The following is a 13,504-nucleotide window of genomic DNA, read 5'->3' as shown; positions in this document are numbered from 1 at the left end:
TTGGAAATCTTTCAGGTTGAATGGGTTTGAAGAAAAGTCAAATATCATTTGTGTGTAACTTGTGAGCACAAAAATTTTGGTTGATATGGTTAAATGCTTCTAACCAAATGCTACATTGTAAACGCCAGTTGTACACTTCTGTCCTTTGAAGGAGCCCAAGGATGGCTCTTGGAAACATGTCAGTGATTTTGCCAGCTCGGTTGATTGTTATTTGAATGAGCTTATGACGCGCTCTAAATTCTCAAGCAGTGGGTTGTGTTTTCTTCCTTTATGAGCCTCCCTCTGTGCGCCATGTCAGTGCGATGTGAAGCAGTGAGGAAGAAGGAGAGATCAGGTTCCAGGCTTGCCAGGTGTGTCAGGGACTTTTCCTTAGAGGCTTCCAAAGCATTTACACACTTGACATGTAAATGTTCAGATGCTGCTGTACCCCAGATCTGTCTTCTGAAAAAATATGCTGTAAGATGCTCTGCATAGCATGTGACCTCCTTTAGACTAAAGCTGCGAGGCTGCGGGGACGAACAAACTTCCAGACCTTGAGGTTTCACTGAGTAACGGTTTAAATAAAAACCAGACTATTAAAAAAATACCATACCATTTTCAACCCTGGAACCCAAGTTAAGATATTCATCCTTCTCATTTTATACCCGGGGTTCTGAGGCAAGGGCCCAAAACACAGCTCACGTCTTGAGTGGATATTTTCCCCACCTGGTTTTCTCTTCCCAGATTCCGGGAGGAAGGGATTGTGCTCGAAACATAGGACATGCATATCTGGCTGTCTGCCTATTTTTCCCATTAATGCCCTAAGATGATGATTTCCATGCAGGCGAAGGGATTTGAGAAAGATGTGACAAGTCCCAACGTCTCACAGAGGCCTAGGTGATTTGCAGTGATCCCACTGGATTAATGGGGCCTTCTTCTCTGGTGCTACAAGGTGGGAAACAGCGGGGAAACTACCCTGGCAGATGAGGGGAGCTGCTGTCAACAGGCACCCTTAGGCCCATAGGAAGCCCTGGGCCAGAATAAAGTAACAGCAGCAGGGGTGCTGTGCTCTGCAGCTCTGGGGGGTACCAAGCTGAGCCAGACTTTGAGATTTTTTTCCCCTCTGCCTACATCTCTGTCTCTTTGTTGGGCTTAGCCACTGCCTGTATGTTGTTCCTTCTTGAGTCAGCAAGTAAATGGGTTCTTTAGACACACAGGACTGGATTTCCTCGCTCCACAGTTTCCCTTCCTAATTCCTTTCTCTCAGCCTGCCAGACCCATGCTCAGCACTCACAGTTCCCAGACAGAAGGGGCAAGACAATGAATGTAGATTACACCTGGATTTGAGACAAATTGCAGGTAAATGGCTATTAAAATAAGTTTAATCAATTTATATTTTCCATATTTTGCCGAGCCCAAACCACCAGGCACTGTTTGTTTTCTATTTGATGTAGTACATTTTAACCCTTCACAGATGAATAGGGTTGTTTTAATCCTTTTTATATTGACATTTCCTGAACAGTCACACTTTGCATTACTCAGATTCACAGAAATCAGTGTTAATATCTCAAAATACTTTAAAAAATTTTATTTATTCATTCATGAAAGACACAGAGAGAGAGAGGCAGAGACACAGGCAGAGGGAGAAGCAGGCTCTATGCAGGGACCTAGATGTGGGACTCGATCCCAGGACTCCAGGATCACGCCCTGGGCCGAAGGCAGAAGCTCAACCACTGAGCCACCCAGGTGTCCCTCAAAATACTTTCTAAAAGATTTTTCTTTTGTTCTTCAAAACACAGCCAATTTTTAATTTTTTTTGTTTATGATTTTTACTTTTAAGTAATCTCTACGCTTGACGTGGGGCTTGAACTTACAACCCCGAGATCCAGGGTCTCATGCTTTACCTACTGAGCCAGCTAGGCGCTCCCATAGCCAAACTCCATGAAAACTTGTAAACACCTTAGAACTTACAGGTTCTGCACTGGTCACTTAACAGAGGCAGCCAGTGAAAGTCTGATACGTCCTTCCGTCTGTCTCTCACTCTCAGTGTGACCCTGGACAAGTCAGTTCTTATGTGTAAGTCTCAGTGTCCTCATCTATGCCAGGGGGATAATTCTCCTTTCAAGAGACTGTGGTCAGGCTGCTCAAATGAGATGCAGAAGTAGTCCCCACAGTATCAAGGAGTAATTTATGTCTCCTCTTGCTCCAAAAAAGAGGTTGAGATGGCTTATCAAAATATATATGGTTCGACGAGATAAAAAATAAGTGAGTTTATTAAGGCAAGGAAACCTGCAAATGTAAGGAACCGCACATACTTAAAAACACCAACAACAGAAAATCAGACTTGGCCAGCAGGTCTCACTCACTACACTGAGGCTCCTGTATTGCGTTTGCATTGCCCTCTGCTGTGGCCCAGGAAAGAAATCAAAGAGGAAACTGGGATCACAGTCCTGGTTTCTGGAAAGATTTAAGAAGTCTAAGCTGTTTCCCTCGTACTTAGTAACGCAGTAGTGAAAATGGGGCAGGTCAGGTGCCTAGCTTCTGGGCCAGCGAAAATACGCAGGGCTGTGTTGCAGGGGCCATCTGGGGTCCACCTTATTTTAAAAAGCGGTCCTTTGTACATGTCTTTGCTGCTGACAAAAGAACTAATGTCAGAAGCTGAAGCTTCTCTACTCGAGTTTTAAAAGCATCTCCCCCTCTTTACGCGATGAAGAGAAAAAACAGATTAATAAAAGACACGCCGTCTTCTTCCATTCTAGATTCTTTCAAGAGCCGCGGGGTGCCCTCACCTGGAGGGGGGACTGGCCGATTATTTCTGAAGCCACACTGGTTATGAGGCACTGCTGCGAGTGGAAAGAACCAGAGTATGGGCCGAGCGCTGGAACAGAGCCACGCTCCCACCTCCTCCGCCACGAGGCTTAAAGAAGGTAGAGGTTTATTCCTCTCCCACTTTATCTCCAGAAGTAGGCAATTCTGAGCTGCGAGGACAGGTCTGCCATCCTCAACAGGCTCTTCTTCCACTCCTGGCGCCAAGGCTGAGGCTTTTCCTTTCTCTCTGCTGGTGGGAAGAAGGGGCCAAGAAGGCAGGATCTGGAAGCTGGACACTTCACTTGCGCTCGTGTCCGGAACTTGGCCAGGGCCACCCCTGGCTGGCTGCAGGGGAGGCTGGGAGATGTTGGGAGATGTGCAAAAATGTTCAGCAGATCTATTCCTACGGAGGATGGAGCAAATGGGGATGGGACCCTCCCCCCCCGCCAGCAGACAGCTACAGTTTCAAGAAGGGCCAGAGTGAACCGATGGGTGCCAGAAGCACCCCCTCTGCCTGTGAGCTTCGGGGGACCTCCTGGGGCTCCACTCCCCTGTTCTGACCAGGGAAATGCACACCTGGTGCCTCCACTAGTGCAGGGGGCACGCTCTACACAGAAAAAGGGGAGGGTTTCTTGGAGACGGATGCAGCAGGCTTGGTATATTCATCATCGTGGGGTGGCTATTATTTCTTCCCAAGATTTTAGAGTGTTGGTTCAAGTTACGAAACAAATCAGTGTCATATGCTATTATGTAATTATAATTTATATATTAAATTCTATTTACACGGTTACACGTATTCCATCGTGATTACATCACTACAGTGTAATGTTATATTGCAATTATTCTATATCAGGTTAACATTTTGCAAAGTGGAAGACGCATCTGCCTAATTTTGGTAAGTTTTGCATTACTTCTCATGTAGGAGTAGGCCAAGAGAAACGATGCCAGAACCAGTTTTTGCTCTTTTTGGATTGGTAAGTGTACATTTGGTAGTGGCTGTATGTGTCTGGAAAAAAATTCTCCCAAACATGGTCAGGTTTTAAGTTTTAGTTTAAAATGCATTTCACTCTCAGGGTTTAAGATTAAAATTGTTTTATTGTATGTCATAATTATACTATATCCTTTGAATCGAAAACAATTCATTTGGTTCTTCCTGATTGATCTGAAAATTAGACAAAATTTCAGAGCTGGCATATTGCATACTGGCTGCCCATTGAAAAATGCTCAGGTGTGCAATTATTTTGACCGTCAATTATATCTGACAGTATTGTCTTGCCTCCAAACTCACCTCTCTGAAAGCAGATTGTGAAGAACTCACTTGTCTAAACAAAAGTGTGATTTGTGAAAAGGCATGTGTCTGTGGCAGAGATTGCTAGCTTACTCTCAATATCTATTCTCTTCCTTTGCAGTCAGTAAAAGAATCTTCGAATATTAGTGAGGCACATGGCCTCCCAGAATAAAGTTCACATTTCCCAATTTCCCTTGCCAATACAATAGATAAGCCTGAGTGACTAAGTTCTGGTCACTACATCTTCAGCTATGGTTAAGTTTAGGGTCAGATCTGTGTGTGTGTGTGTGTGTGTGTGTGTGTGTGTGTCGGGGGGGGTTTACTTCCCCTTTCCCCGCCAGTGGCGAGAAGGCCACCATCCTGGGCCCTGATCCACCCTTCCTCGTGGGGTGAGGGACCTGCCCCTTATTTATAGGACATGCTCTGGGTATTCAGAATTCAGAACTCCCTGCCCAAATGGCTACAAAGTCTGTGCAGGTCTATCCTCCAGGTTTGTGCCTCAAGGGTAGATCATACTGTCTATGTGCACACCCCGGGGTCCCAGGAACAGCCCAGGGACTGGTTTGTGTGGCGTGTAGATGGAGTTCGGATGTGCAGGATGCATGCCCCCAAGCATCTGCACGTGGCCCTGTGTGTGGAAAGGAGACAGGTGTGGGAATAGAAAGGGGGTGGACTGCAGGCCAAGTTTCCCTAGGTCTCTGAGTTCTAGAATGGAACCCACACCCTAAATTTAAACTTGGCTTTCCAGGAAGTTGTACTTGTGAAGGAAGGAAGATACTGCATATTTCATGGTTTCTTGGCTTGATAGCTTCAGGTTATTTAGGCATATAATAATTATGTGGTCTAGGTTGCACAAATGCTAGAGGCCAGCCTCACTCCTCTCTTCCCACTTGCTGAAATGTGGACTTGAGGGTGGGTACTGAAACAGCCTTTCTGGACCATCAGTTGGAAGCTATGCATTGAGGAGGGTACGACAACATGAGAAAATTAGTTTAAGGCTTCCCGATACCATCTGGCCACACAAAGACCCTGGGTCACTAATTTGGGCTTTACAGTGAGACATATGTGAGCTTCTATATTATTTAAGCCACTGTATTTTCGGATGACTGCAATAACGGCCTAACCTGTGTCATCTTTATGCAGAATTTGGTGCCTGCAAAATGGAGTGCTTGTTCTGTGATGTAAATAGCTTAGTGGTTGGAAAGTGGGTGGAGAGGTCAGAGTGCAGACTGGAAGGCTGGTGACCCTTGTTTTTTTTTTTTTTTTAAGATTTTATTTATTTATTCATGAGAGACACAGAGAGAGGCAGAGACATAGACAGAGAAGCAGGCTCCATGCAGGGAGCCCGACGCGGGACTCGATCCCGGGACTCCAGGATCCCACCCTGGGCTGAAGGCGGTGCTAAACTGCTGAGCCACCTGGGATGCCTGCTGGTGACCCTTGTAATGATTGTGATAACTTGGAAGGTACACCATATACCTCCTGATCGGTGGCTCCAGGCGAGTGCTGGGGAAATTCAGGATATTGTTGCATTAGATGCTTCTTGCCACTTTCGGCAAAGTTTTTTTTTTTTTTTTAAGATTTTATTTTTATTAATTTATTCATGAGAGAGAGAGAGAGAAAGAGAGAGAGAGAGAGGCAGAGACACAGGCAGAGGGAGAAGCAGGCTCCATTCAAGGAGCCTGATGTGGGACTCAATCCTGGGTCTCCAGGATCAGGCCCTGGGCTGAAGGAGGCGCTAAACTGCTGAACCACTGGGGCTGCCCTCGACAAAGTTATTTATAAAAGAGAAAGGAACTAGAGCTAGAGAATTTGGAAGAAGGGTCAGAAGGGACCACACTTCTTAAAGGAGGTGCTCTGCCTGTGGCCCAGAGTCTAAACTGATGAAAGGCTTGGTAATTTGGGGCCTCAGAGGACCGAAGAAGCCCACCTGTTTCTGCCCTGCACACTGAAGCAGGCACCCATCACAGGAGATGCCGGGGCCCCTGCACCTTGCTGAAGTACCCTCATTAAGGGACTGGTGACCAAATTGGAGCCAGCTCAGAGATGAAAGTCACATGAAGGGTACTGCCTTCCCTCTTAAGTTATTTCATTTTATTTTTAAAGATTTTAGTTATTAGAGAGAGAGAGAGAGAGAGAGAGAGAACAAATGGAAGCAGAGGGAGAGGGAGAAGCAGGTTCCCTGCTGAGCAGGGAGCCAGATGCGGGGCTCAATCCCAGGACCTCAAGAGCATGACCTGAGCAGATGCTGAGCTCACTGAGCCACCCAGGCGCCCCTCAAATTGATTACTTTAGATAGAGTCAGGCTACTTACGGACAGAGTGAGAGGGATGTGGGTAGAACAGAGAGGCCACAAAATAAGACTCAAGTCTTAGAAAGTAACAGTTCTGGTGGACAAGCATCCATTCCAACCTCCAGAGGAGGGAAAGGTGTGAATTGGTTTTCTCGAATTCAGTGCATTGGTACTAGATTTAGAAGGTGGAAGAGAAGCTGCTCTGAGTACTACAATTCACAAGCACTCCTGCAGGGACCTTTTTTTTTTTTTTTCATCAGTATTCCAGTGACTGGTCAATACCTTCATGGGAGTTGAGAGGCAGGTGCAGAAGTGGAGGCCAGACCAGTGTTTTACTTGCTTCATGGGGGTTAAGGAATATTGCAGGGGTAGTAGTGAGAACCTACCATCCCCAAGAGTACAGCACAGAGGTGTTGGCTTGCAGCCAACAGTCCTAGTGGTGGCCTCCCAATTCCTCACCTTCCTGAGAAAGCAGCAGTGTCCCTGAGGGCCAGTTTGGTGGCAATGTCCTACAGCCCTTCCAATTGTCTCACTAGCCTCCTAGTTTCCTGGTATAAACTCTCCTCTGCATAAAATAATTTGATGCAATTGGTTTCCTGCAGCTGAATCCTAGAACGATGTCCAGACAACTCTTTGGCTGTGATTACTTGCATGTTGGACTGAAGGGAAGTGAACAGACTGGGAACCCTTGAAAGTCTTGATGGGATTGTATTGCCAAAGAAATCACAAACCTGGTAAAAAGTCTATGATTATTCAACTCCCAAAATAATCTTAGGTCCCCAAACCTGAACTATCAACAAGTGGGCTGCAAAAACCGGGCAGCCCCCCAGAAGCATTCCCTCTGGTGGTGATGTTGTGTAGCCACGAAGGATCATGGGCAAGGAATAACATCCTAAAAGGATACGGAGGATAATGGACAAGGAAGTTCCTTCCAAGGAGCAGCACTGGGGACTACAAAGTGGGTTGAAGTCCTCCACTGCCAGGGCAGAGGATTCCTGGTTCCTAGCAGTAGGATTCTCCCCTCAGCTCACCCATGAAGAGGCAGTAAGTGTGCGGGAAGAGGGCTGTGAATGGATATTTGGGTTCCGTGGGCTGTGGCAGAGACTGATGATAATCCTCCAGTAGCTATGCTCCCTTTTCCCTTTGGTAGAAGAAATCTGGAATAGGCGGCCATCCTGAATAAAAACTCTATTTCCATGCTTCCCTTTCAGCTACTCGTGGATCACATGACCAAATCCGAAGAGAGCAGGAGTGCTGTTGCAGCTTCAGGATACTAGAATGGAATTTGAACTCAGGCAGCCTGGCTTCGAAGTCACATTCTTATTCGTTACTCTACGTGCCACAACTTTTCTAAGTATTAGAGACAAAACTGAACAAAACTGGTAAAATCCCTGCTGATTTCAAAGAACTTACAACTTCAGAAAGGGACAATACATAGACATTTATATGACTCAAGGGAAGATAGCTAACATTTAGGAAAGCACACAAAGATAATTCAGATTGAGAGAGGTGCTTTTAGGGACACAAAACACGGCAATATGGTATGGGCTGGGGTGGTAGTGCCTTATTTGGTGAAGGCCTTTCTGGGGAGTACATTTGAGCTAAGATTTTCAATTTAGAAGGGACTTTGAAGACCTGGAAAAAGAAGTTTCCAGGCAAAGGTGATGCAAAAAATGCAAAAGCCTTAAGGCAGGAATAAGCTTGGTATGTTTGAAGGACAGGAAAAAAAGTCAGCTTTTCTGAGTAGTCAACAAACAAGGGAATGGCTATGAGAAATTTGGCTTGGTCAGTAGGCATCAGATTGTGTAGGGTTTGTAAGTGACTTGGACTTAATCCTTAGAGCAAAGGGTAGTAAGGGAGTGATGTAAATTTATTTCTCTGAATAAGAGGGCCATCTCACCCATATCCTTACAAAACCATGCACAGACATTTTTAATAACAGAAAACAAGAGCTGCAGACAGATATGTCCTATTAAAGACAGAATTTTCCAAAAGGTGGTGTATACTTGCTCTTCTAGATCCTGTTTTCTTCTGATTCAGAAGAAATATTCTATCTCCTAAGTGACCCACATTATCTTCTTATTCCAATCCTCCTCCTGTGGGGAGTGGTGGTTCCCAGTCTCATGCCAAGCAACATGAAGATGCTAGCTGGAGTGGCTGGGCGCCGTGTGAAGTGTTCATGGAGGAGAAACTCCGGCAATAATGTTTGTGGGGATGGTTTGCTAGGTTTAATCTTCTTAAAATGTGAGCCAGAATCTTTTGGACAATACAGTCATAAGAATACCACCAAGTGTCAGTCCCAATGTTCCTGAACTTTCAGACACTTAAGATATGGGGGACTCATGTTAATTTCCTCTTATATTTCATATATTGACAAAGTAGATTACCCCTAAAGAGCTTTGCTTAAAATGTTTTTACCTTCCAAACTAAAGCCAGTATCTTTTTTTCCTTTTGATTTCTTCTTTGCACACTGTATTCTCATTAATGTTCTGACATGAGTAGGACTGAAAAGAAATCATCTAGTATGTAATAGAATAAGGTGGCTTAAACTTACCTAAATTTGGACAAGAGAAATGCTTGAAACAACCCCCATTAGCTTCTTCTCTGGGATAAAGGGATGGGATGGATAAGTCACGCATGGCCACTATCAGCCCTGGGATCCCCTGCTTGTGAACCACTGCCTAAACGAGGCTCTCCATATCTCCCCAACTGACTCCCTTCCATTCATCTTTCCTTAATTGTGCACAGGGCTTCTCACTCTGGCAATCTTTTTACTGGTCTCCAACTGCTGCTTACCCAAGGCTTGTGTGGCTCTGGAACACACAATGCAGGCAGGAGCATATAAGCTCCAGAGTGCGTAGAATTTGAATTAAGCTTCAGCAGGGCCAAGCTGAGAGATGCTTGAGACTTAGGGCCTACTGCTGCTATGGAAGTAAATGGAAGAAGATTGGGATCTTCCTGTGCACTGACTGTGTCATTTTGATAGGCTCTTCAAGCTTGCTTTGTCCAGGAAGCCCCCTTTCTACCCTCTACAAGTGAGGAAACATTAAGGAGCAGCATTTTAGGTATGAACCCTCAGGTGGCTTAACGGTAGATAGTAAGACTTTTTAAGAACATACAGTGTTTTCAAGCTGAATGCTGAGCCTGGAAAAAAAAAAAAAAGACTACTTCTTTTAGAAATGAATTCCAACTACTAATTAGATGAGAATTTCTTTTTATCTCCTTTTTTCTTTTAAAGCATCTGGAAACTATTTTGGAGGTGGCAAAAGGTAACATTCCCTTTGTTTTTGTCTACTAGAATTTAAACTAATGTTTGCTCCTTACTATAATCTGAAACCTCTGACTCAGTAAACTGTGAGCAGATAAATGTGTGTGTAAACTCAAGGTTGATCTCTAGATCCCACAGATTTTACGAATCACAGCAGATCCGCTATTCAGTTTAGGGACTGGCAGAGGTATGAGTGATTGGTTTATGCAATAGATGAATTCTGACATGGGAACAAGCAGAAATCAGGGAATTCTGAAATCAGATAATTGTCTAAGTTATGATATTAGTGTCAGCCCACTAAATGACTCAAAATTGCCAGCTTCTGACGAACACTCCTTTTGGAAATGTGGTAATCGCACACATTTTTTTTTTTTATATAAGTACAGCATATGTAAAACATATATATATATATATATTTTTTTTTTTTTTTGTAAAACATATATTGATTTGCCCTTGGCCGTCCACAAGTAAGTCCTGAGAGCATAATGGCCAATGTGTTCGCTTGCATAATGCCCCACAGCGTATGCAGAACATCGCTCCCCCAAGCCCTGAGATGGGGGATGAAATGCTCAGTGGAAATGGCAACGTCAAACATCCCAACGGCATTCCATCTCCCAACTACTCTTCAGTTACTCTGAGACCCCCACATTGCAGGGTCTGCTAGTTCCTGGGGATGAAGAAAGAATTTTTAATGGGGCCAAATGTAGGTGTTTACAAGGGGGAATTGTTGTTTTTTATTAGGAGCTGCCTTATGTTCAATAGTTGTATTTACTTTGTCAAGCTAGCCAGAATTAGAAATCCCCATTGCTAGGCAGCCTAGAGCGCCTGCGAAGTATTTCTGGGCATTCAGAACTGAAGCATGTGCTGCCCAAAGGCAGGTTTCATTACAGTGTGTTATTGAGTCCTCCTTCGTACCCCCCTCCCCCCACACCCCCAGATCGCAGAGCTTCTATAACAGGAAATCTTGGTTACTTTATGCTGAAACATATTTACATGACTGAAACACGACAATTAGCACATTTGTAAAGCTTGAGGGATAGGCACACTTTAATGGTTTTTTGAAGTAGGCTGATTTCCTGGAGCTTTTAATCTTATTTTATTTTGTTCTGCATGCATGAACAAGTTCTTCTTTACTATAGGTATTTGACAGAGTCTACCTGGTATGAATGTGAATGAAAAGAAAATTATACAAAAATTAACTTTATGTTTTTATCTTTGCCAAACCGTTCCTAACTTCTTTTACCAGTTCAATGTATGTTGAGGGCTGCGCTCTTATTTTTGACACGTTGTGTTAGCTTTTATACAAAGGCAGTTAGGAAGTATGTTTTGGGTTTGACAAAATGAAACGTAGCTTTCTCTATAACCCACTGTGTAAAAACTTTTCACAGTGGACCAAAAGTATCAATCACAGCCCTGATTCATTCTTCGTGTTCAGATCAGATAAAGGTATACTCTCCTAGGTGGTATACGCTGTACTTGCTCCAAACTTAAATTAACACTCAGGTGGTATTAAGTACTATTACTTGGTAAGTGCGATTATGTGTGTTTGTGGGTTTGTGTGTGGATGCCCTCTTATACATATCAATATGTAACATGGAGAGGTTATCAGGGGTATTTTGACATCTTTTAAGTTTATAGATCAATTACTGAAATCTTGGTAAAATTCACAAAAAAACCCATTCATATCAGAGCCCACTAAGATAAAATGAAAACTCTTCCACTTTCCCTTTGCTCTCTGAAAGCATGCTAACCCTGGAAGCCACCCACCCCAAGTCTCACTTAAAAGTTTATGGCAAATTTACAAATTACACTGGCTTCAAATAGTCACCCAGTTCATCTATCTCCACCCTCTGTAGACCTCCCTCCTCACCAGTTTCAAAGGGAGCTCAGTGAACAGACTGGGCAAAGCCAGAGCCCTCTCTCTACATGCCTTAGGGCAGTGATGGGGCAGCGCCAGACGGAGCGCTCTAGCTGAGGGACACAGATGAGGGATGAGGACATAACTCCAAAGAGTAACTCTGCTGAAGTGACTTCACAGAGAAGTAAGCAGAGAATCAATTTAGTCTTAGATAGAAAGGCTCTCTAAGAATAAGGGGAAATAAAGTTAAAGGAAATGAAGCAAATAAAGCAAGAAAAAAAAATACTGATGACCAGAAAAGAGCAATATATTTGTGAGTATATAGATAAATGATTGTGCCTACTTTTAGGGATTTTTTTTTCTTTGTTTACTTGGCTTAATGAAAATGTATATTTCTACGGAAATGTTAACAAGAGCTAAGTTTAATTTTCACATGACTGATTTAGAAGTAATTTCTCATAGAGATTATTTTCTGCTCTTCAAAAACTCACTTGCTTTTATATGTGGAGTATTTCTTCCCCCACCACTTAACTTTACACTGCGCCAAATCTTTTTACAAGGAGGTCTGAAAAATCTTCAAAATGTAGAACCGACAACCTGATATACTGAATTGGCTAAGGTTTTCATTGTAGAAGGAAGAGTCACTCTGGTTCAAGTAGAAACTCTGAAGTTTGCTGTCATTTCAGCCAGGGTCTGCAGGTATGCTATGGGAATATTCCTTTGGTATTTGTGAAATTGCACTCCAAAATTAAATAAAGGAGGGGGGTGATTTTGTAATTGTTATGTAGGGTTAATTCTCTAAGCTTTAAAGATCTACGTTAAATGAACTATACCTATTTGTGCATTTCTATTTGATTCTCTTAATATTATAAACCCACAAAAATTTCTCAAGGCATTAAAAGCACAGAAAAGCATGATTTGTGGAAAAAGACCATCAAGTGGTTTCTGAAGTTCAATATCGACAAGTTTCACAATTTTGCAAATGATGACGAAAAAATGGAGTTTTTCCTTTAAAAATATATCAAGTAGTGGTATTTTTCCTTCTGTCTTTCATTCTATCTTAAGTCCTGAAGAGATTAGTTGCTCTAAAAGCAATGTAAGCTAATACATAAAATAATTATCCAATCAAATATTTACAAATTACAGAATATATTATAAGCATATCACATTTCTGTACCTAAATGAAAAATTGCCATATGTATCTTCAAGTTGCCATTATAAATTCACTTTAATGTAGCCCTAATATTTATAAGTATTTACATCCTAGATCTATCAAGTGACTTGCATACGTTAAGAGTCTATCTTAAATATTTTACAAATGATTTCCTTAAAGTAGAATTTGTAACTAAATATCAAATATTTCACACAAAAGGATAATATTTGATCATACTGATTGTACATTTAAGCCACACGAATCAATAACTATTTGAAAAGCTATGGAAAAAATAAAATGGGAACAGATGCCTTCCTTCTAAAGTAGTCAAAAGAATTTTCAAACTTATGTCAATTAAAGGGATTCAGTAATATCCATACTCTATTCCAAAACCCTGAAGCCATATGTTAATAATCTTCTACTAATGAAGGCATTACACAAAACACAAGTTCACAGGTAGATATACATCTAGAGCTGTATAAGGACAAAGTTTAGTTACTATTAATATGTCAGAAAAATAAATTTATTCCCTTGCCATATTTTCATGGTTATTATGTATTTCTTTTTTGCTCAGATGAGGAACAAAATATCTATCTAGGTTAGTTTATTACAGAAAACACAATGCAATTTTAGCAAAAACTATTCACATGTACAAAAACTGGGTTTAATTTGTATTTTAAAATGAGTATGTTAATGTACATAGCTCTGGTTCTCTAACACATTTTTTTTCTAATTTAAGAACTTTTAAAAATAAAGCACCACATAGTAGATGAACGTTCACAGTTTATAAAACTCTACTCTATGTGCTTGTCATATTTATTCCCAGTGCAGTGATAGGAACAAAGAATGTCACTTAC

The 13,504-nt window shown here is 42.3% G+C and overlaps 1 protein-coding gene and 1 long non-coding RNA gene across 4 annotated transcripts in view; one reads left to right on the top strand and one right to left on the bottom strand.

Annotated features, from left to right (window-relative positions):
- ELP4 (elongator acetyltransferase complex subunit 4) overlaps positions 1–13,504 on the bottom strand; it is a 252,914-nt gene that overhangs the window by 14,424 nt on the left and 224,986 nt on the right. The window lies entirely within an intron of this gene.
- The window catches only part of LOC144292717 (uncharacterized), a 25,771-nt gene continuing 23,796 nt past the window's right edge, over positions 11,530–13,504 (top strand). Inside the window, exon 1 of the long non-coding RNA XR_013360059.1 lies at positions 11,530–11,807. This is a non-coding gene — a long non-coding RNA (uncharacterized LOC144292717). The remainder of the gene's footprint in view (positions 11,808–13,504) is intronic.

This window comes from Canis aureus, chromosome 21 (assembly GCF_053574225.1).
Source record: "Canis aureus isolate CA01 chromosome 21, VMU_Caureus_v.1.0, whole genome shotgun sequence".
Lineage (NCBI taxonomy): Eukaryota > Metazoa > Chordata > Mammalia > Carnivora > Canidae > Canis > Canis aureus.
The sequence above is the reverse complement of the archived record's forward strand: the minus strand, read 5'-3'. Positions and strand labels throughout refer to the sequence as shown.